Source organism: Micrasema longulum, unplaced genomic scaffold (assembly GCF_059751315.1).
Source record: "Micrasema longulum isolate JH-2025_06_02 unplaced genomic scaffold, ASM5975131v1 h1tg000508l, whole genome shotgun sequence".
Lineage (NCBI taxonomy): Eukaryota > Metazoa > Arthropoda > Insecta > Trichoptera > Brachycentridae > Micrasema > Micrasema longulum.
Window position 1 is genome coordinate 467,027 of NW_028277705.1, and position 23,460 is coordinate 490,486.

General features: G+C 30.9%; 2 protein-coding genes across 3 annotated transcripts in view; one reads left to right on the forward strand and one right to left on the reverse strand.

The window, feature by feature from the left end:
* The window catches only part of LOC148280977 (uncharacterized), a 34,239-nt gene extending 26,831 nt beyond the window's left edge, over positions 1-7,408 (reverse strand). Inside the window, exon 1 of the mRNA XM_088227500.1 lies at positions 7,050-7,408. The gene's annotated coding sequence lies outside the window, so the exon portion shown is untranslated. The remainder of the gene's footprint in view (positions 1-7,049) is intronic.
* The window catches only part of LOC148280978 (plasmolipin-like), an 81,139-nt gene that overhangs the window by 16,467 nt on the left and 41,212 nt on the right, over positions 1-23,460 (forward strand). The window lies entirely within an intron of this gene.

Consider the following 23,460-nt stretch of genomic DNA (forward strand, 5'->3'; position numbering starts at 1 on the left):
ACAAAATTATTTTTTTAAGTATCTGTAAACAACACAAATATCACTCGTATGACAAAACGTTCTGAGTACGTTAACCATTAAAATGGCAAACTTTACGATAACATTGTCAGATTTGACATATATTTACACTGGTTTTGCCATATCTCAAAACTTAAATAGCAACCCTCGTGATTTGGTTCGGAAGGTCTTTCTGTCAGTTGTTTAAATTTGGGGATTAGCCTTTTTTTGTTTATATTTTTTATACCTACATACTCGTATATGGCAGTATTGTGATATCCTCTTATTATGATTATTATTATCGTATTATGATATAGTGTCAACGCTGGTTATTTTTCTTAGTATTATGTCATTATTTAAGGATGAATTAGCTCAAGAACACATCAAGATTGACACCGATACGATTGAATCAATGGAAATGGTGATCTAAAAATAAAGCGAAATCCACATAGGGTGGATGCTACAGCTATTGGACACTAAAGATTTTTTTATCAAGCAGGGTAGAACTGTACTAAACGACATCTAAGGTTTTTTTTTGTAAAATTTAACGACTTTGTATAAAACTTATTTGAAATTAGTAATAAACAAATACATATTTATTTTAATGGAAAAACATATAAATCACAGTCATTCGACACATTATTATAGTACTGAGACATCTGCCATAGTAAATGGACAAGGTTAACTTATTTATAAATTGATTATGTTGTAATATATTATATTATATCTGTTCCTCAGAGCCAGACAGATGCAAATATCCAAATAGCTAGTTTTTCAGTAGAGCCAAATACATAAGGAAGTTTTTATTTATGCCTTTTAAATAATTGTAAAAGATAAACAGATTTCTCGTTTTTTTTGTATTAGTGTTAACTTTAAGCACTTTAATTTAATGTAAAAATCTATATTTATTTAATTGCTTTTTGACCTTAAAAAAAAGTGTCTTGTTGATTTGCAGCCTTCTGCGTGTATGCGTAATATATTATAAACAGTTGGTGGTAAATTATAATTATCTACTTAACTTTATTGTATAATGCAAATCAATTATTGTTTATAAAAAAAAATAATGAAAAATAATGCAAGCATAAATACAAAAATGGATACAACTCCATATACATCCTTCTTCTTCTATGATCCTTCTGGTTTTAACATTTAACATCCTTTTTAAATTTTTAATTCTTAACTATAACATGTAATGTAACCATCTTTCTATCATTAAAAGAAATGGTTTTCGCCACCATTATTCTATTAAAAAGTAATTTTCTAAAAAATGGTATTTGCATCGTCTGCCTCTGAGGTACATATATTTACTATCAATTTAACAAAAAGGAAAACTGAACTTAATGATAAATCAATTAGCTACAAAAATGAGAGAAAAAAAAAATCACGTCCCCCTATTGTAATTTTGAACATGTGTGCACATGTCGGTCGTGCTTTCACAATCACTAATACTCGATTCCGATTACGCTTCCATCAAATAAATATTTTGTAAACTAATTTTTTTACGCAAAACAATAATGCTATCTGACTTTTATAGTATTTTAAAAAAATCAAGCTGCGACAGTTGTTTGACGAGGCGTTCAATTGCTGTAACATTACATTAAATTGTTTAAGTTATTGAGCAATATAGGTTATTTCTTATTGAATCAATAAAATATTAATGAATACTCGAGGCTTCAAGTCTCCCACGTTGTTTTTGCATGATCAATAGTCCAAAAGTATACAGAGGTGCCAAAAACTTTTTTTTAAATTTTGCGATCCCAGTGTCAATGAATAACAAAAGCGCATTTTTTCGCAAGTTGGAGGTATGTCGTCAAATGATATGACATGTATAGATATTCCCATTTGATTTTTTTAAAAAATATATGGATGCGTTTATTTAAAAAAAGAACACCCTGAAAATGTATTATTTTATGGTGGAGGTAAACACTTTTATTTTTGAAAGTTGCATTTAGTGTCCAACTACTTTAGCATGTCTAATTACTGTAGCACCCACCCTACTACCGGTAAATGTCTCGTCATGGGTCTTGTGTCTAGTGACCCCCGACAAATTGCGTAGTTCCGCGTACAAATTATGCTGTGAGTTACAGTTTTCAACTGTAGTCATATTGCTGCTCTAGGCGACGAGTTAGGTATCGGTCTGATTGGTCAGGTTGTCAGGTTGTCAGGTATCGCGACCATATAAGAGAACGAAGAAGCCGAGTCTAGTCTGCTAAGTTCTATCCAACAAACGCAACGGTACCTCAAGTACTAAGCTCTGTGCAATTCTTCTTACAGTTCGGCCATTGAACTCTTGGCGATAATAGAGTATTGATATTAGGAAATGGTTGACCGCATCGAAATTACATTCAGAATACCTGTAATCATATCTAAGTCAGAATACACGATCTAATGCGAAGAGATTGACCCATATTTAGCGTGACGAGAATTCAAAAGCTGTCTTGAATTTTTAAACGTACGGTTCTTCATGAATTCTTCATGACGAAAAATCTACATGCATCTTTTAAATAAAGCGAAGTCGATAAAGAAAAGATGCTTGTCAATAAGTTATTAATATGAATGCAAAAAAAATATTTAAAAAAAAAATAAAAACGTTAATAAATTGTTTAAATAACATTGCTTTGAATACACTGATCGTTTGAACAAGATCCTTTTTTTAAACATAAGTACGGGCACCTATATTCAGATTTAATTCAATTAATCATTTTATTTTAGATATTGCGTTACATCATTGCGACTGAAGGATATTGAAGTTCTAGGATATAAAATGTTGTGTTTTGTATAACTTGAAAATAAAATATATGTACTAACTAATAATGCTTAGGTACATGTTGATAAAAAAAAAATTAAAAACCCGCTAAATACCCGATCATCATAATTATTTCCCTATCCGCACCACATTGTGTATAGGGCACTGTATTGGTATTCCAATAGCATCAGGATCATTTTTGCTACTAATCAGTCTTAAGCTTCAAACGGTGCTATTTATCATAATCATTTTCCTTACACGTTTTTTAATCGAGTTATACGAAACATAAAACGGCCGTTACATCAGAAATGCAATTTTAATAAGTCCTTTCTTCTGAATGTCATTTCTGTTACATCTTACATCGATGGGGGTATGTTACATTAGTTGATTTGTAAAGATAATACAAATCTAAAATGGATATTGTAAGAAATAAATTATTTACAACCTGAATTCTCATCGTTAAAAAAAAGAAATTCAGTTTTATAAAAAATGAATTCAACTAAAATATTGTAATAATTAAAAAATATTTGAAGCATTGCCGAAGGCATAATTTTACGTAGAAATACAGAAAAATGTCACAAACTTGATTTGATTTAAAATGCTCGTAATTCTTTTCAAAAACAAAAATTTAAGATTTTGCTGCGACCTTTTCATTGTTCCATATATTATCTTCAAGCCGCTCGAAAAGTAATTATATTTTAGTTTTATAAAACCTTTATGTACATTTTAAATAGAAATACCTTTAAAAAACATTGTTTTTATCTTACGCATGTTTTTTATTTTTTTTAATTACGCGATTTTTAAAATGGCAAAATTGTATGATTTCCTCATCTTTAGTGCGTTTTACTAGATTACAGCCTTAAGGCATGTATTTCGTATGTAATATTGTTAATTACTTGGAATATTTGGCTATATTATTTTGATGAAATAAACCTATTTCTAAATCCAATAGACCATTGTAGCCGACCATCTGTCGTTATTAGTTTCTCTCGGCCGTATAAGTTTTATAGCAAAACGACGAAATCTAATTCTGGTATTCCGTGACATAGATTATACTAAACGCTAAACGTAATAACGACACTAATATCCCAGCCTTGGTGGGTTCGGGGAACAAGCAGTTGGGAGATATTTCTGTAAACTGATCACTAATCGCGACCACGGTGAACTCCAACGGAAGATGGCGTCAACCAATTATTATTATTGTGGCGGTGATGTAACGTGCCCCCTGTTAAACACTATTTACTTTCTATCAAAGTATCTTATAAATAATGTAAGCTCGGTAGACGTAGACATTGGTACAGAAATACGGCTCGAGCGCGCTGTGTAACAAAACATAAATCTGTCCGTGTCTCCTTCCGTTAGATTCAGATATCAGAGAACCACAAATATGTTTTACGTAATTAAAAATGACTACCCAGACGAGCGTTTTTGGCTCGATGGCTTCTCTCAAGTAAAAATCATGAAAAAGGAAATCGAGTGAAGATAAGTCCACCTCGTTGTGTAGTGGTTGGCGCCTTCGCGTACAATTTTTGAGGTCCAGGGCCCGTATTACATGGGATGTCAACATTAATCTTAAATTTTATCTATAAAGTAAAATTAAGTTTTCTGTATAGAATCGGTATATTTTTTTTCCCAAACATGTTCAATTACAGGTTACCGACGAAGATATCTATAATTTTCATACAATTATACTCATTTTCGTACAATATCGATTTAACTTTATACCGCCTCGATATTTACCGATAAAGATAGCGTTTGTAATCGCGGCCGTAGGTTATATTTCTGGTAGGGTGGATGTTTTATAAAATATAGGGTTTAAAAGTGGTTCCACACTGCAATATATAAATGTTCCTTGACTGACACCTTAAGACGTAAGACTGATCACCTTACCCCCCATGTAACAAAAACTATCTAGATACGCTGCAATTGAAGAGGCGATGAGTGCCAAGAGAAACGTGGTACCGGTAGGGAAATGATTGTGATAAAAAGTGACAATAAATAAAATTTAAAAACATGTCATAGACATAATGATTTTACTATTTTCAGAAGCTACGTATAAAATTAACGTATGTAAATCTAAATTTTGGAATCTGGAGCATTCGGGTAATTGGTGAATTAAAATAATCATCTATATTGTGATGCTAAAACATTCAAGTTTAAAAATTATTGGTTCATTGTAATTAATTATAAAAATTAAATACGAGTCCAATCAGACTTTAAAATTAGAATAACTAGTCACCAGTCTCGTCTCTTTCGCGACTTCTTCAAGACTGGTATTCTCATTATAAAAATTGATTTATTTATACAAAATCACATTTAAAAATAAATTAAATATATAAATTACTAAAATTAATTATAAAAAACAGAGCAACCAGTCTTGAAGATGTCGTGAAAGCAATGAAACTGGTCACGGGTTATTCCAAATTTGAGGATTTAAGTTGGCGTGGTTTGTCTTTTATTTCTAAAATATTGTGATATTGATTGACTGAAAAACGTTTGATTGGTATGCGTTGGACACTAAAACTTATAAAGCTTGTAAATTCAGAGCAATTTATATGAGAACGAGCCAGTTAAAAATTTAAAAAGCTTATTTTTTTACATTTTTTGAACAAAGAATAAGCAAGTAATAAATTAAAAATAAGCGATAAGTAAATATTTAAAAAATAAATGCAATCTTGGACTCGAATCTGGATCTTTCTTGTTTTAAGTCAGACGAATTTGATAATATCACTTAATTTTTTTTTATGTAGTTTTTTACAATTAATTTGTTATTTCAGTAATTAATATAAAATATTTGTTTGGCGGGATTAATTCTGGGAAAAAGGTTATAATATAATAATTAATAGCGAATATCACCTCTGGCAGATTGATTGTCTGTTATATATATTGTTTTGCAATTTTCCGTGTGAAAATCTGAAACGTAATTAATTTCATAACAATGATATGAATCAACAGGTGAAGATTTATGAAGAAAAGTCCGTTAAAATATGTTTCATCACTACGTAATTTACAATCAAAATTATACAAGCCGAAAATATGCGGATGTCGTATTAAAAATGTAACCGAAGAACAGGTTAGAAATTATTTAATGCTAACGTTATATTACATTTTTAAATACAAATATATTTTTATTGTAAGAAAAATACAAACCTTTGAAAATAAATTTTGTCACGTAAATGTAAATATTTAAAAAATAAATGCAATAGGAACATCTTGAAACTAGTTACAAAAATTAAAATAATCTGCCCAATGAACCAACAACTATTAAAACTCGTATATCAGTAAATAAATTTAAAGCATTCTATTTTAATTAGTATAACTGTATTATTATTTTCTGTTTTTCTTTTTATTTCGAAATTTTTTTTTCTTAACTATATTCGAAAACATAAAACTAAAATGACCAAATAACTATAACAGTGAAAGTCACTCTCCAAGCACAAGAGCTAGTCTCTTTTGGAAAGTTACAGTAACTAAATATATAAAAGTAGATTGCAAAAGAAAAAGAAAAAGAAAACATGTATCATTTATGTAACTATATGAATTAATAATAAAAAATATTTTTGGGGTTCTTCTTAAACACTATCATGCACCAGGTCTTGGGTTTGTTTCGACACAAGTGTTAATTCGGCAAGATCGTCATAAGTGTTAACGTGTGTTTTCGCTATATTAATTACTAAAAATAATCTCATTTTCTTTTAAGAAATAAATCCAGAAATGATTCAAATGGTATACCAATACAATGGCATATTATATTATGCACCATTATGGTGACAATAATGACGATTTTTTTTACACGAATCTTCGTTTTATTTTTACTTTTGCTTTTTTCTTTTGGGTATCTTTCGTACACCAACGTTGTATTAATTTGAAAGGTGAATGAAAGAGCTTTACAAGGATAGTCTTGTAACATGTCTGGTATACCAGTATATATATAATATAGGTCTTGAGCATTTGCATTTGGTATTTTCGAAGACGCCAACTCTCGTTCCCAGAACTCGGCAGTCTCGGCACCCGAGAACCGGGACTAGGTCAAACTGTACACGCCCGCCGCGTGCATTCACATAACTGTTATAATCCGTGATTACATGTTCATTTATTAAATAACGCACGAAATTATATATGAGTATTTTTTGATCTCTAGGAATAACATTTCCGTTAAATATTTAGTCTTATGATTCGTAACAACGTTATTGCAAATACGAAATTGTCTCCACAAAGTAAAAAGTTAAAATTACCCAGCAACAAATTATTGTATATTACCGTATATTTATTGAACGTAGGCAAATTAATCAAGGTCTAAGTAAACAGTGATGTATTATTAATAAGACATCACTCCTAATATACTTTCCTCGACTTAAGTCGGGCATCTAAACCGTTATTTTATTTTATTGAAATAAACGGCACTTAGTGCCTTTTACATATTAGTTACAAATACAATTAAATATACATACATATAAGCATAAGTAATACAGAGCATTTAAAACAATATTATTAATTAACAAATTAAGAAAGTCTAAAAAAGATAAACTATATAAAAGAATAAAATATTACCAGTTATAGAATTGTCGATAAAAAAAAGATAATTTGGTATTAGAAATACTTTGAACCAGTTGAAAAAAAAACTAAGAAAACAATTTTGAATAACATTTTAAAAAAATAAAAAAATATATGCATTATTGCAAGTAGATGGATGCATAGTTTCAACTCCTAAGTTTAATTTAACTTTGATTTATTTATCCACCGTTTTTGCCTTAGTAGGCAGGCATCTTAAAAAATTATGCTTGCTTAAGCAAAAAATATCGATGGTTACAATAAAGAATAAACTAAACCAGTAGAGTTTGATGATGAGTAAACTGCGGAGTTTTATTAGGAAATATATCCAAATGATATCAACAATGTTAATGTAGGTAAGTCTTATTTTTTTTAATGTTGTAATGTATATTATGCACTTGTACAGTCATCGCTTTCTTATGGAATAATTGGATGGGGGGGAACTTACAACAATCATATTAAACTATTAGAAACTGTTCAAAAATTTATATTAAAAATAATGCTTCACAAAAATCCACTTTTCCCTCTTTCCAATTGTTCCAAGAAGCTAAACTTTTAGATCTAAGACAAATATATTGTTTTCAATGCTTAAAATATATATTTAACAACCAAAATTTATTTACAAGTAATTTAAATAGATCAAGTCAAAGAAGGAATCGTGTGTTAGAAATACCGCATTGTAAAACGAGGCTCGCACAGAGACATGCATATTTTATAGGCCCTAAAATGTTTTATTCTTTTTTTCCTGATAATATTTCATCGATTCCAAACTTTCAAAATTTTCCTTCTTTTAAAAAACATGCACTATCCTGGATTCAAACTAAAGATATGAACTCTTTTTTTATATGATTTATTTTGTTGCCCTTTAATAATATTTTTGTGTTTTTTTTTTAAATATTTTTTATTTCCTTTTTTAATTGCTTTAAAAGAATACCATACTATCTTTTAGAGAATATTTTATTTTTTCTTTTTTATGTTATACAAAAATATTATAACTGTCCATTATTTATTGTAGAAGCTAAAATTCACTAAACTTTTCTTGTATACCCACGAACAGGCCATGCCTTTGTGGGAGTTTTTTGTTTACTATTTTTACTATTAATATGTATTTCATTGATATGTAATTATGCTTTATTTTTTTAATACTCTGTTTTATTATTATGTTTATTGTAAAAAAAATAAAATGGCATTGTCTTCAAACAGCACATTAGTATTCAAACTACAATAACTATTATATGCTTACCTTTTGTTATGACACCTTATCTCTGACACGATAATCAAGGTGGTTATTGTGAGTATGTAGTAGTCGTGCGTAAATAAAGTTGCAATGTTTTTGCTCGAGTTTAACAGCAAATATGACACCATGGTACAATGTAGTCGATATGGAGGTGTCAATAAGGCCAACTGACACCCGGTAGAGGTAGAGAGATCTTGGCACCAGTTTTACGGTCATTTACCTCTGATTCAGCCGTGTTGGTTTACCCGCTAGGCCTACTCTACTGTCCACTGTGTATTAGTGTAGTGTACTCTGGTTCCTACATCGGTAGATGTAAATAGTCGCTCGTAGTAACTGCACCGTACGCCTGTATTGGTTGTTTAAATTATTCCGTCTTGTTTGATCACCATGTTGAAATAATTACAAACACATTATAGGGCCTAAAAGTGCCAGCGCCATATTAAAGTTTGTTTTGCTATACGGATATGCGTTCATCGTTGATAAGACGCATTTTCATATTTCCTAATTTGAGAAATTAAACAGATGGTAGAATACTAATGAAAATGTTAATTGATTAAACTATTATGCGTGATTAAAATTGTACCACTATAGATACAGCGGATATATACAAAACTGTGATTAAAATACCAAATGGATATGTGGGATGAAATTATTATTCTTGTGTATTGGGATTTTTACTCATTGACAAATACCTCAAATAATAATCTAGGGCATAAGTACCCGCCTGTGAATAAAATTTCCTATTGTGGTACTGTGCTACACCTAATTTAAATAATATATACATATGTCGTACAATTAGTATAATTTGTGTGAGTATATGAACATCATACAAAATACATATTAAGGAAAGTATACGCATTGTTTAAACATAATAAAAATTGTTTAGAATCTGCTGGTATAAAAAAAATATCTAGATTTTTCAAGCACGTAAGTTTAGCACGGCTGACACAACACTAATGTATGCTTGTCAAAATATTTAAATGTGTAAACATTAAACATTCACGTAAATACGCGATTATAAAAAAAGCCTCGAGTCTAGGCAACAGTGTTAAAAATTGAATTTCAGTTATTGTCAAACATTATTTAGAGGAAAACACACTTCTAAATTGTACGACCTTGGGATTCTCCCACTGCGGGACATTTCTCGCAAGAATTTTGAGAGACAAAAAATTAAGATGTAGTATAATCAATAAACTTTAAATTAGGAAAGTCGTGAGGTGTCACAGTGGAAAACAACGCAGGACGAGAACATATTTATTAAATCATTACACTTAATAACGCATTTTATTCTGATTATTGACTCTTCACTCTGACTGCTGACCTAAAAAAAAATGACGTCTAAGAAAAAAATAGATTCATCTATCGTGATAATATACTCGCAGGTACTATACTGGTACTAGGTTCTATTTCGGACATCTATCATCTACTGTATGATCTAACTATTTTTTATGGTGAAGCACCAATCGAATTAAAAGACTTTTTGATGAAACACATTTTTTTAAGACAGATTTATTTTACACACTTACATTATATAGGTATATACATATTAAAAATGCTAAAAACTGTTCTCGAAATTGAAAATCCAGTTGTTGTAGAGCGGGGTACTTGAACCTCAGACCACAAGCAAGGGTGGAATTCGAGAAATTCAGAGGGGGTCGTTGTATTTATCTTGTGTTACAGTTATCTCATGTTGCCATGGTGATTTTTCTCACGTAGTGTTTTAAAAAATGTTAAAATAAAAAGAAACAGAAATATCTTGTTTTCCTAGAATTTCTAGAACCAATTACCATGCTAATTTGGATTGTATATAATTGTTCAGTTAATACTTAGGAATGCAAGATACCAGCCTGTAGAACTCGTTCGCTATCATTGTCCGTAACTTTAGATAACCATTTCCTTTATTTTGTACGAAGACCTTATTCAGTGGCATTAATATATAGTATTTCCTTCATTGTTTCAAATGTAACATGAGGCAAGTCCATTGTTATTCCATTACCATGTTTTTCTATGTATGTTACAAGGTGTGCCATTACGTGCCTTCTCAAATATACATTACCACCTTAGCTTGTTAATAAATTGAATTCAATATGTAATTTTACAGTTTCTGTTGATTTAAGTCACCAGTCATTTGTTTTGAAATAACATTTACACATGAAATAATCGAAGATTAAAAGTTCGATAAGTTGACATTTTATTATGATTGGTGATGTCATTTGCAAAATATAAAAGATTTTTACAAACAATTTGTAATACTTATATGAAGTTTTCTCAGATTTCTTTTGAATTCAATAGGTACAGAAAAATATATTTAAACTACTGTCTACTACTACTGTTCTCCTAAGAACTGTCACGATTTTTTTATCTATCCTGTATTTAAAGTTTAAGTACATCACCGTTGAAGAGTTGAATCATCAATACGAAAGTGGTTTAATTTGTAAATTCGAAAGTCTTTTGTTTTCTTTAAAATTTTCGTTAGATATTTTGGTCGAATGCTTATCATGTTTAGTGTGGTGTGTTTTTCGACATTAGTCAGTTTCGTAGAGTCGTGCTAGTGTTTAATCTACTTTTTATGTCTCGACTCGTGTCATTGTCCCACTGCCCGAGTGTGTTCGAGTAGGGCGAACGTTGATGGAATTTTAAATTCCGCGTTAGCTGACCAAGTGACCAGTCGTTTTGACTTGGTTTATCACATTTTGACACCAATGATTATTCTGAAGTCTCGTTCTAGAGCTAATTAAAGAATCCTCGACCAATGCGATAGTATTTCACGCTTACGGAACAAAATAATAACCCATATTTGCCGTATATAAGACGCTTACTCTGATTCAGCAACCGTGTAATTTCTGCCTACACTCCAAGATCACTGACTTGACAAAAAACGATCCGTATAAAAATAGATTTTTATCTGCAGTATTTTTTCTTTCGTTTGATGTACAAGAACTGTGCAAATGTACTCTTACCTTTAGTGTTACTAAGTTACGTGGGCAAATAAACTTTTTAAATATAGCAAACAAAGTGTTTTTATTTATTTATGCTTTATTAAGTTAGTTCATAACATCTTAAGACCTAATATAAACTATCTAAGACTATCAAACTAAGCCAAAAAAAGTATGTATCGTATTATTGTCGCCATAAGTTTTGTGGTTTTGAAATTACTTCACCCTGGACGCCATTAGTTCTTGGCGGTAAGTTGTCGTGACATTTAAAAGTAGGGCCCCGTAGCTGTCAAAATATACTAAACGTTAAAAATCATGGCTTCTTGGAAACCGGAAATCTATCACAACGCTATGAGACTGATTGGTCATTGTTAACACGTGCTCACGTGAACCAAATTTAGTTAATTTTTAATAAACCAATTTTATTTATTTTTTCGTATGTTTTTCAGAAACTTTTCCATAAAATTAAATGCTCTAATTTTTACCCCGTCTAAGAAAACATTTTTTATATCCAATTTCCCGTAGCACTGAACTATGAACAATGAAAGAAACGTTTTAAATATCCATCTTTTGGCACAATCTCTTTACAAAGTGCCTACCTCTATATCTAAGCTTTGATTGTTAAGATGTACATAGTATCCCCTATGCCCACCGGGTAGTGCATAGATAGGGAACTGCATTGCAACTTGCAACACAAATTACAGCGTGTCTCGATCATTTAATGCACGAAGACAAAATGATCAGTCTGTCGCCTGTGTCCAGTCTGGGGACTGTGAAATTTGCTCTTTTAACAATAATTATCTTTGTAGGTTTATCTAAATACACATTTATCTCAACAGCGGCCGAGGAAACATTATCGGTAGACATCTTCGAAATTAAAGAATCTAGGCATTTACAAGACCTGTGATACGCTGGTTTAAGTTATCGCTATACACGCCGTGTAACATTCACAATAATTCTTCATAATGTTTGTGATTTTCACATCTTCATAATTAAAGTGCCCCGGATTTCATCTGTTGTCAATTTGGTGAAGTTTTTTGGAAATCAATATTGTTTGTAAAATAGTAAATAAAACAAGGGTAAAACTGGCATCTGTTTTTCTGCCCCTTCGTGGATCATTTTTGGTTGGCTGGCAACTTTAGCATAAGTTTTTGAAATTATTATGGACGTTAAAGTGATAAATGATCTCCAAAGAAGAAATCTTTAGACTGGCCTGTGCCTAGCTGCTAGCTACTAGCTAGGCTGCAGTAAAAGATTTCCTTATTGGGACTGTTGACGGAGGATGGTGGGCAGCGGTAGTGGGTTGCCTCACGGCGCCCACGTGGTCCTCTAACGTCATCGCGCTAGACATGTCGTGGATTTGCATCTCTTTAAGGAGATATATGTTTTCACTTTTTTCAAAACAGATGTTCGAAACGAAGATAAGCTGTGATCACCTACGCTTTGGTCAGCCTGGCGCGGATCATGTTAGTTAGACGACTCGCCGCATGTTAAAATGATTTATTTGTGGCCTTCGCAACACTTCGATTTTTAATTGAAACTAATTATTCATTTATTACACGGGATAAAACATTTTTTATTTATGTAAACAAACATGAAATACAAAATCAAAAATTAAAACTCGTAATTAACAAAAGATAAGTTATTTAACACGATACAAGCTCGTTTAAAGAGGGAGTGCGTTTAAAATTATATTTTTTTATTTTTATATTAATTTTCAACAATAGGTATAGTAAATATATACATTTATCGATTTTCTCTTATATTACTTAAAGGGAAAATTATATTTAAATTTGAAAGATAACTGTGATTATTGTGGTTTGTACTGTCGAAAAAATCCTTAGTGTAGCTTCGTTCTAATTCCAATTTCTTCACAATATTTTTTACTGCCGGGCAGAAACAAGATTCGAACCAGCTCTGGAACAATATCTGCGTCATCCAAGCCCTGCGGTTTCTTCGCCAAAAAACTGGTAAATTGAATTTAAGGTGGCCTTTTGGAGGACTCTTAGCCGGGGGCGTACTTAACGGGGTTATCTGTATTGATTTTGTACGTAATGGATTTTTACGGGAACCCCATTGATACTCCAACTGGAGCGTATCTGGATCATTTTTGCTGCCTAGAAGTAAGGTCATCAGTCATCCGCTTTAGGTGGCAGTCCAGGGACAATAAAATATTGCAGAGAACCAACCACCTTTAAAAGCAGTATTTCACATCCACCCTGCCATGAAACGAACTTAGGATATTATGCATGGTAGGCGATTGCGCTAACCACTGCACTACGAGGCGGACTTATTTCTTCTTCTTACCAATTTCCTTTTCCAGAATTCTTACCTGAGAGTAACCATCTCGTACAGGGTTCTGGTTAAGATTACTCCCGGAGTCAGTTTTAAAACATTTTCTTTTTAATATTGCGCAATATTTTTTTAAATAATTATCTGTATATTTGGATATCACGATTGGAACGCTCGCGAATTTTTTGTTTTAAAGATATTATATTGATATAATTAAGAGTCGTAGGTATATTGAACTAAAATTATTATCTTTCAAACGGATTGCTTTTTGGAATAAAACTATGTCATTTTACAATAAATTTCTGGCAGGTAGAAATAAAATATATTTTATGAAATAAATAAGTTGACCACAAAAGGGTTTAGGGTTAGTATATTACCAATTATTTTACTTCAAAATAGCTGTAAATACATGAACAATAAAATTAATGATGTGAATATCGCGGCGTTCCCATTAAAAACCCTTATAATGGTTCTTAGATACAATATTTTTTATTTAAAACTATAGTACTTATGTTATATATCTTACCGGATCATTGTCTAACGCTGTAATGTTTTGAAATATATTATTATACATTTGGTGACTCGAGAGAGAGGCGCGAAAGTTATTTCCTCGATAGCTTAGAGAGCGCATGAACTTATCCAAGATGGTCCAACAAGGTCAGCCAACACACGCGTTATTAAGGACGCTTACTGCCACCTAATATACAATGGAAATCGACTCACCTGTGTTGAAGTGTTCCCCTCGCTCCACCAGATATTATTTGCGGGAGTGATGCGGATGCTTAGTTCTTTCTTATTCTGTTTTGCGTATCAGGATTTTTGGATATTGGATGCGGTGATGATAATATTGCTATTGACACTTTAGCGATAATTATATATAAATAGATAGAGGTAGGAATATTATTTTTAGAAAAATACAGCTGTCAGTTTTATATTTGAATGTGGAATTTTTAAATTGTTGAAATGCGGTAGGTACTGCAAGGCTGCTCAGAGTCCTACTTCTCAAGGAAAAACCAAAACATATAAACGGCAGTAAACATTCACGCGCAACCAACATGCATGTATATAATTACCTAAGTGGTGACAATAACTATTTTTTAATTCCCCGCATTCCGCGCATTCCGCGCTTACGGATACATCACAATTTTCTTTACAATACCACCCACAGAATGATATTTTGTTTACTTTGGAAGATTTCCAATAAATTTTCTCGCGTTAAAACAATACTCTCAGCGGGTTTAGCGTATTAGACGTTCGTTCGTTGAAAAACATCTGAATAAAAATTATAAAATAGACCGTTCCTCACATTGGAACGTATCCTTAACGTTATTAACATTGAACGATTCAAATAAACTATTCAACTAGTCTTCATCATATTGAACAACAATGGTTTGAGTTTGTCCAAGTTTTTGTAGACAAAGACTGGATTCAACCGCCTAGACAGCTGTTAACAGAGATTTACAGAAGGGAATATAGAAGCCTAGGCATCCACGGAGCTTATGACCTGTCATTGGCTGGTTTATGTGACTACTTTACACACTGTGTACCATTCACCATTCTGCATATATTTGAACATATGTATTCCTTCGATTGTTCTATCTGTTGCTATTTGTGAAGTTTAAGAGCTTTGTTGTAGCGGGTGAGATTCATATGATTGAATTATTTCACTTAAATACTAGGCAACGTCTAAAAATATTTTTTAATTCATATAATTCTTCTTGGACCAGGGGTGATATTTCAAACGCTCTCGCGGCAGTAGAAAACAGTTTTTTTTCGTGTATTTACATACAAATTACACGAGATAAAAGTGTTTTATAAGGCCACGAGAGCGGTTCAGAATAGCACCGCAGGTGGATTTATCAACAATGTTTCGAGTTTGTCCAAATTCAATATTCCCTTCTCTAAAATGTTCTTCATCTCTATTGTATTATGTTAATCATATTGGTTAACATGATCGATAGATTGATAGGTTGCCATGTATAGCATAAATCAGGTTTTATCGATTTAATTGAGAGGAAGCGTTAATTTTGAATATAAAAAGACACCCTTCGCATAAATTATTTAGGTACTAAATCCAACAGTGTGATAATATTATGAATCATAAAAATATAAATAATATGTGGAATGGAATTTTGCAAACAATGTTTCTCTTATGCGATTTTATAAACATTTTATATCTTATCCGTTGACGTGTAATATGTACATAGACATGCCCTATAGAGTAAAATATTTTTAAAAGCAGTGATACGAAAACGAACCCATAGTTACTAAGCACGGTTTATTTATACTGGTACTGCATTCAACGAGCATGCTTAGGTTACCAAAAATGGAAGGTTACTCATTTTTGATGCATGATATTTGTTCATAAAATTATAAACTCTAATAAAAAAACAGAATTTTGGAAAAAAATTGATCGGAACCAGCATGAACACAATCACAATACTAGAGAAAAGAACAAAATTAGACTTCCATTTAGGAAAAAGGCAAAGTCACAAAATTCAATTTTATTTAAAGCAATTAAAAAGTATTACGAAATGGAAAAAAATATTTATGAAGAAAAAAACATATCAAAATTTAAAATAATGGTCAAGACATATGTGATAAACAATTTATAAATTAAATATATTTGCAATGTTATTATTAGAACACACATAACAATATGTATGATATGTGTGCCCTATTTTAAGATTTAAATAAAAAATATAAAAAAAGTTTGCTTTTTAACGTTGACGATCAACATTAGTTTTTGGTGGATCCCAATCAGGTTCTTTACTCAAATTCGTTATTATTTTGACCCATTTATTTCTTTTCACTGGATTTTTAGGAACGAAAAGATAATATTAACTAATTAAGTTTATTATATTTCTACAACGTATCCCTATCAGTGCATCACTGTAACTAAGAATTTCGCAATAGGGAAATATCACATACTACGAATACCGATAAAAATGTATGAAATGGATTTAGAATAATTCATTGTATTTTCAAAATCAATATGGATATTGTGGAGAAATGTTTTCATACATAAATGTAAAAAAGAAATTTAATAAAAATACGTTCCTAGAAAAACGCGACGTGTTTGGCCTTGTTGTGACGTTAAGATTTCTGACATTGTTCTACACAAATTTCAACGGCAAGGAACAAATAAACATGAATCGTGACATATTAGGGACGTGGCCAATGAAATGACCGTTTTTTCAGGAATTAAAAATTATAAGTATTTTTTATGCTTTTTATAAAAAGCTAAAAAAATTTTTTTTACTGGACAGTATTTTATGAATGAAAAAAAAATCTTTATTGAGCCGCTAGGCGTAGTCTGGCGTTTACAAAAAATAATATTTATTTTTGAATATAAATTGTTTTATGCTTTGTAAATCACTCCAACGTAAATCACAAATATTTACCGATGAAAAGTTACACAATCCTTTTTACAATTTTTATCCGAACGTTTTCATGACACATGTAGGAATTTTGGTTCGATTCTCTAAACGTCAAGCCTGGATAGCAGACGAAGAACAATTGACTGAGCGTTTGGGCATGTGTTAAGTGCCATTATTTTTGAGGGCTCAGGGCATGTTTATGTATTTTACGTCAATGATCTTATCACTAAAAAATACTAAGCGTGAGCATTATCTATTACTGGAAAATTCACTTTTTACCGATTCGATGAGCAATGTTTAAAATACTGGTGATCGCGCCACTTACCCGTTGGCAAACGAACGCTCGTAATCGTCTGATTCGCGGAATGTGTTATATCTATGCTTTGCCACCGAACCCTAATACAATGAATGCTATTTCCTACCTTGCACTGGGGTTCTGGTACCTTATTGTTTGGAACTTGTCTCGCACCAGTCAGGATCAGATCAGATCCTGGGGTCATGAAGAAGGGGTACTTGACGTGGTTTCTTCATTTCTTGATTAATATTATTACACGACACAGTGAGTTAAATTAATTATTAATAGCAAAAGTTCGATTCGCGATCGCGGTGAGAAGTGAGAATTATCTAACCACATTAATACTGACAGGTCGGTTATTATATTTTATTCTTTTGTTCTATACATTTGAATATGTTGTGCCGGAGACAAAGATGTGGTACCTACCCACGGTAAGAATCGCAACATCTTAACCAGGGCCCAGTAGGCAGCAAATAAATCCAACAAAATAAATGTGGCGTAACCAACTGGTCTGATTACGCTATCAAGAATTTTGTTTTTTTCTTTAGAAATTCTGTTAATTCTATATAAGGAAACATTGCGTTTACGTTTAATAGACTTGTTTGTGAATGCGAAAGTAAGTTCCGAAAAGGAATGTGTTACCTAACCTGTTACATTCAAAATAAGTTTTTTTGCATCATTTAGATTCCCACATAATATTGTAAAGTGTGTAAGCAATAATTTGACGTTCAACTTTCATTGGTTTTGGTTAAATTTGGTGTAATCTATACTGTTTAGAAATTATCCGATTTCGTACTCAAATTACACTTTCTCCTTTATGAAATCACAGTTACACGCAGCTGAAAAATCTTTACTTTGTCCGGCATGTATATAATTCCGAGTACTCCCGATCTACTCAGTAACTTTCGTTTTTTTATCACGGCTCACGGCCATGAATAATTTTTCTAAGTAATAAACCTTTTAGTACAAAAACAGGTAAGTCTAACTTTATCATTAATTTTACACGTATTATTAGATTATAAAAAACATTTTTGCCCTGCAGTAAACATAGGTAATCCATTTTGTGTATTGTAGATATTTTTTGTCAAAGGATATAATTTTTAGGGTCCATTATGCAATACAAGCAAGCTTGTCAATGTGAAAGTTCAGTGGTTTCTTTGTATTTGTTAATCTATATAATATATAACAGGTAATGTTTGTATGTGTGTCCTCGATAGATTGAATAACTACTAAACTGATTTACGTGCAGTTTTTAACGAAATGTAGATCTTTGCCATAAGCATATTTGTAGCTTCTAAAATCTTTAATTTATTAAGTAGAAAAAAAGTTCAGACAGTGAAATGTTTTTTTCATCGTTCAACAGGACTGCATTCGCTGAGAATGCATTTACAAAAAAAAACGGAAAGATGTTATTTTTTTGTGTATTAAATTTTTTTTTGAATGTTTACAAACAACATTAGTTTTTTATGGATCCCAATCATAATATTTCCATAAATTTCAAATAATTTCTACCCATCTATTTATTTTTACTGGATTTCCGGTAACAATAAAATAATATTAACTAACATTTTATGTATACATGGTGGTTTTTTTTTCATTTATTAGGGCTTTCTACCAAAACATGATAACATCGGCCGAAAACAAGTTACATTAATTTACAATTAACATAATAACAACACAAATAACAATATAAACACCAACAATAGACAACAAAAATATAATTACAAGAATAACATAAAATAATAATTGAAATAATGAACATATAACTAAACTAACAAAATTTCAACAAAAATTGAAATAGGCACTGAAATAAAAAACCCACCAGAAACCTAATAGCGCCTATTTTACAGAAAAAAGAAACTTACAGTAAAATATGTAAAGGAAGATAACACTTAATAACTAGAAAAATCACAACAAAATAATTAAAATAATAACAAACAAAATATAATAATAATAATAAATTTTAACAATTTTCAAAAATAAACACAACGGAGCAATAATTAGGGAAAATATTTTATATTTACCGAGAAATGTAAGAGAAATTTATTGTAAAGAACAAAGAATAATTATAAAAACATACTAAAATGAACAAAATATTACAAATCATAATAAGGAGTTTGAACTTAAAAAAATATAAACAGAATTGATCAGTAAGCAATTTGTACAAGAAAGAATTTGAGATAAATGAATTGGAAAGGTTATAAAAAACATAAGTAAAATATCAAATAATTTTTGCCTCGCATTGGAGTCTAAAATTTTAATTTTAAACAGGTGGGATGGAGTGCAACAGTGGCCACACCTGATACGGCAAAAAGTTATAATCCCAAACCTATTACACGCGCTATTGTACCGAGGTTCGGAAGGAATATCAGGCTGGATATTACAATAAAAAAACACCTTTGACAATTTTAGAAGAATTTCACTCCACCCCTGTTGGTGGAAAGAGCAGTGTTCGCACATTTGCAAGAACAATTCTATATTAGAAAACGAACTAAGCGATAATACTTTTGTCGCACTATCGCTGGAAAAATCGCATGTCAACACCGATGTCCAAGATAATTTTATTTATTTCAAGGACAATTTAAAAAATATTATCAGGTATTTATATGCACATAAGTTACTCGAAGCGATAATAACATATTAATAATTTATCGACGTTTGACGCTATAACATTTTACATTCTGCCTCTATTAATAGCGAACTCCACCCGCAGCTGTTATGGTCCTGGCCGAATTGATTATATACATTTTTTTTATATAATTGATTTTTATAACGAAACTTGCGCAGAAAGAGCTTGCAAACCAATAAATATTCACGATTTCTCTACCCTAGTCTCCCTCAATGCCTCCGTCACAGCTTTATTTTAAAATAATAAAAAACGTAAATATTTACCAAACTTACAAGTCAAAATACATACAGATATGTATAGAGTTTATAAATTTATACAGTACAGTATAACTAAGGCAAATATTCCAACGAGGAAGTTCAGTGCTACTGGAAATTGGATATAAAAAATGGTTTTCTTACACGCGGTAGAAATTTGAGCATTTCAGCGGAATTTCATTTCATGAGGAATTTCAGCCCTCGGAAATTAGATGCAAAAAATGTTTTCTTAGGTGCAGTAAAAATTAGAGCAATAAATTGGACGGTAAAGTTTCTTGAAAATGTACGAAAAAAAATCATGTTTGAATATAAACGAACTATATTGAACGACGTCAGTAGTTTATATGAATCAATCAACGAAAACAGAGTTGTGAAAGATTTCCGGTTTACTTACCGTCAGCGGATCAATCGGCAGAACTGATCGAGAAGAAGCGGAAGAGAACTTGAGACGTCACACGCGGACTAATTTCAGAAATAAAAACTTTAAAAAATCATAAACATAAATAAATAAAAAAATGTTGCCAGTTTAGTAGCCTGTTTACAAACAATAAATAAAAAAAACTCTGAACTTCTTCATTGTTTACCGAAATTTCTCAAAAATGAATAAAAATAGTTTTAAAGAAAATCAACTACTTTTAACTACGTCACAAGTTCTTCCGAGTCAACCAATTATAGAGTCTCGTGATAGATTTCTGGGTTCCAGGAAGCCAACTCAACAATCAGCAGAACTCACCGACCAAAACTTACGGCGTCACGGGCGGAGTAATTTCAAAATTACATAACTTTAAAAAATCATCGCGCTGATAATACGACACATGTAAATATAATTAGCGTAGTTTGATAATATATTAACAAATAAAAAAACATAAAAAAATTACTGAACTTCCTAATTTTGGGACAGAAAATTCGAATTTACTATCGGAAACAAACATTAATACACCGCACATTTAATACCTATAGTCCTTAAAATATGGCTTGATTAGAATGACAGCTGTCAAACTAATTTCATTAGTGATGGGAAATTACAGATCACTGAAGAAAACGATTTTATCAGTTATTTCATGCAATCATGAAACTCTGTTTCCGAAAAATGCAAAAACAAGCCTTTTATAGTGTGTTTAATACAACCATTCACCAAAAAATGAGACATTTATACTTTTTTCATGAACAACATCCAATGAATTATTTTTTTATTCGATCAATTTACATTGATCAATTTGTCCCATCTCTAACATTTTTGCAAAATGATGTAACCATGTAAGAACGTCGTTAATAATTAGGTTTATTTTAGTTTTCTTTTAGTTTTAAAGCTTAATTTATATATTAATGTTGATTTATGTTTCAAGAATTGTATTAAAAAAATAAATTAACACGCCAGATACAAATGATTTTTCGTGTGTCAATATAAATAACTCCTTTGACGTTACTACAAAGTTATGTCGTCACTTTTTCTGACAATTGTCATTCTAATCATGTTACATTTTAAGGACTTTAGTAACTATGTACGAGTATAGGCACAATTAAATATTCAATATGGTACAGTTATATGCATGTTAGGTGTTAGGTAATTAGTAGCCATAGCAGAGTCTACCGAGACTCCATAGTAATGTATTATTCGTGATTGTTTTATTAACTTGACGATTCCATTGCACTATTATCTTAACATAACAAAAGTTCCAGTGAATCATTCCTTGAGTTATTTAAATATAATAGCAAAAACATAATTTGCCATATTTTCCGTTCATATTATTCAGTATCCTATAACTTTGTAATTTTCTAAAAGTTTTAAGTGTGTTTTTTTACTTATTTATTTTCTCTTCTAAATATCAGCATATTTTCCTTCCTCACATCTAATGGTGCATGGGTCACTGTGTTAGGACGCCATTTGCATGGAATTTGTAATAAGAAATGTTTTTGTGAAAAATAATTTTAAAATACATATATATTAATTATTGGTTTTAACGGAATCGAATCCACAAAGCATCTAAGGGCCGGTTGCATTAAAGTTGGTATAAATTTAGTTTAAAGTTAAATATTTAAACATAGTTAAGGCTCAAAATCTGGTAACTGAAAAATTCCGTTGCATCAACATTATTTTAGTTAAGTTAAAGTTAAGAATGTTGCCACTGTAAAGGTTCAAGTTTTACCCTAAAAATTGTTGGGATTTTTGCGCAAGCACGTACTTGTTTATTTACATGTAGCAATACACATGCCCCGCGACGCGTCTTTGGGCACAAACGTTTAAATTTCGTTCCAATTTTCAGTGTGTGCGAAAGGGCGAAGCAACACTGCGCATTCGGAAAAGAAAAGAACAAAAGGGACATCGTCCTTTTTGAACTAGATAAAAAATTAAAAGAGCAAAAGCTAAAACAAAATGAAGAATTTTTTACTCTAGAAGTAGAGCAAAAAAAGGTCATTTTTCGGGCAACTATGTTAGAGAAAGTTAAAGTTAAATTAAAGTTAGTTAGTTACCAGAAAGAGTTGGCTGAGCTCAATCTAAGTCTATTGAAAAATAAATAAACAACATTTCAATACAGTCATGATTTAGGTTTATTTTACACCAGACAAAAAAGCAAATATATAAATTAATAAATAGAAAATATAGACTATGGTAATCAGTAAATGTAAATCCTAAATTAAGGCGAATTTCATAAACAAAGAATATAGAAATATAAAAAAGTAATTGTTCGTTCATTAATACCCGTATACAGAGACAAACCTTAAGGTGAGGAAAGTACATTCTATTGTCTTCACCTTCGGGTTATTCTCTGCATTTGAAATTAGAATGTACCTTCCTCACCTTAAGTTTTGTCTCTGCATACGGGTATAAGGCTGTAGTCTAGTAAAACGAACGCAAAATTAGGAAATCATTCGATTTTGCCATTTTAAAACGAATGTTTTTTTTAATCGATTAAATAAAAAATATAAATAATTAAAATACTTTGGTTAAAACCTCATTGTAATAGAATTGTATTCTTTTTTTTTAAAGAAGATAATTCTGGTTGTAGTATTTAATTTAAAAAAACATATTATTTAAGATTTTATGACCTTCATACTTTCCCTTACTGAAAACGATAAGAGCAGATCTGAAGGTCATAAAAACAAAATGAGATGTTGTTATAAATGAAATATTACAACCAGAA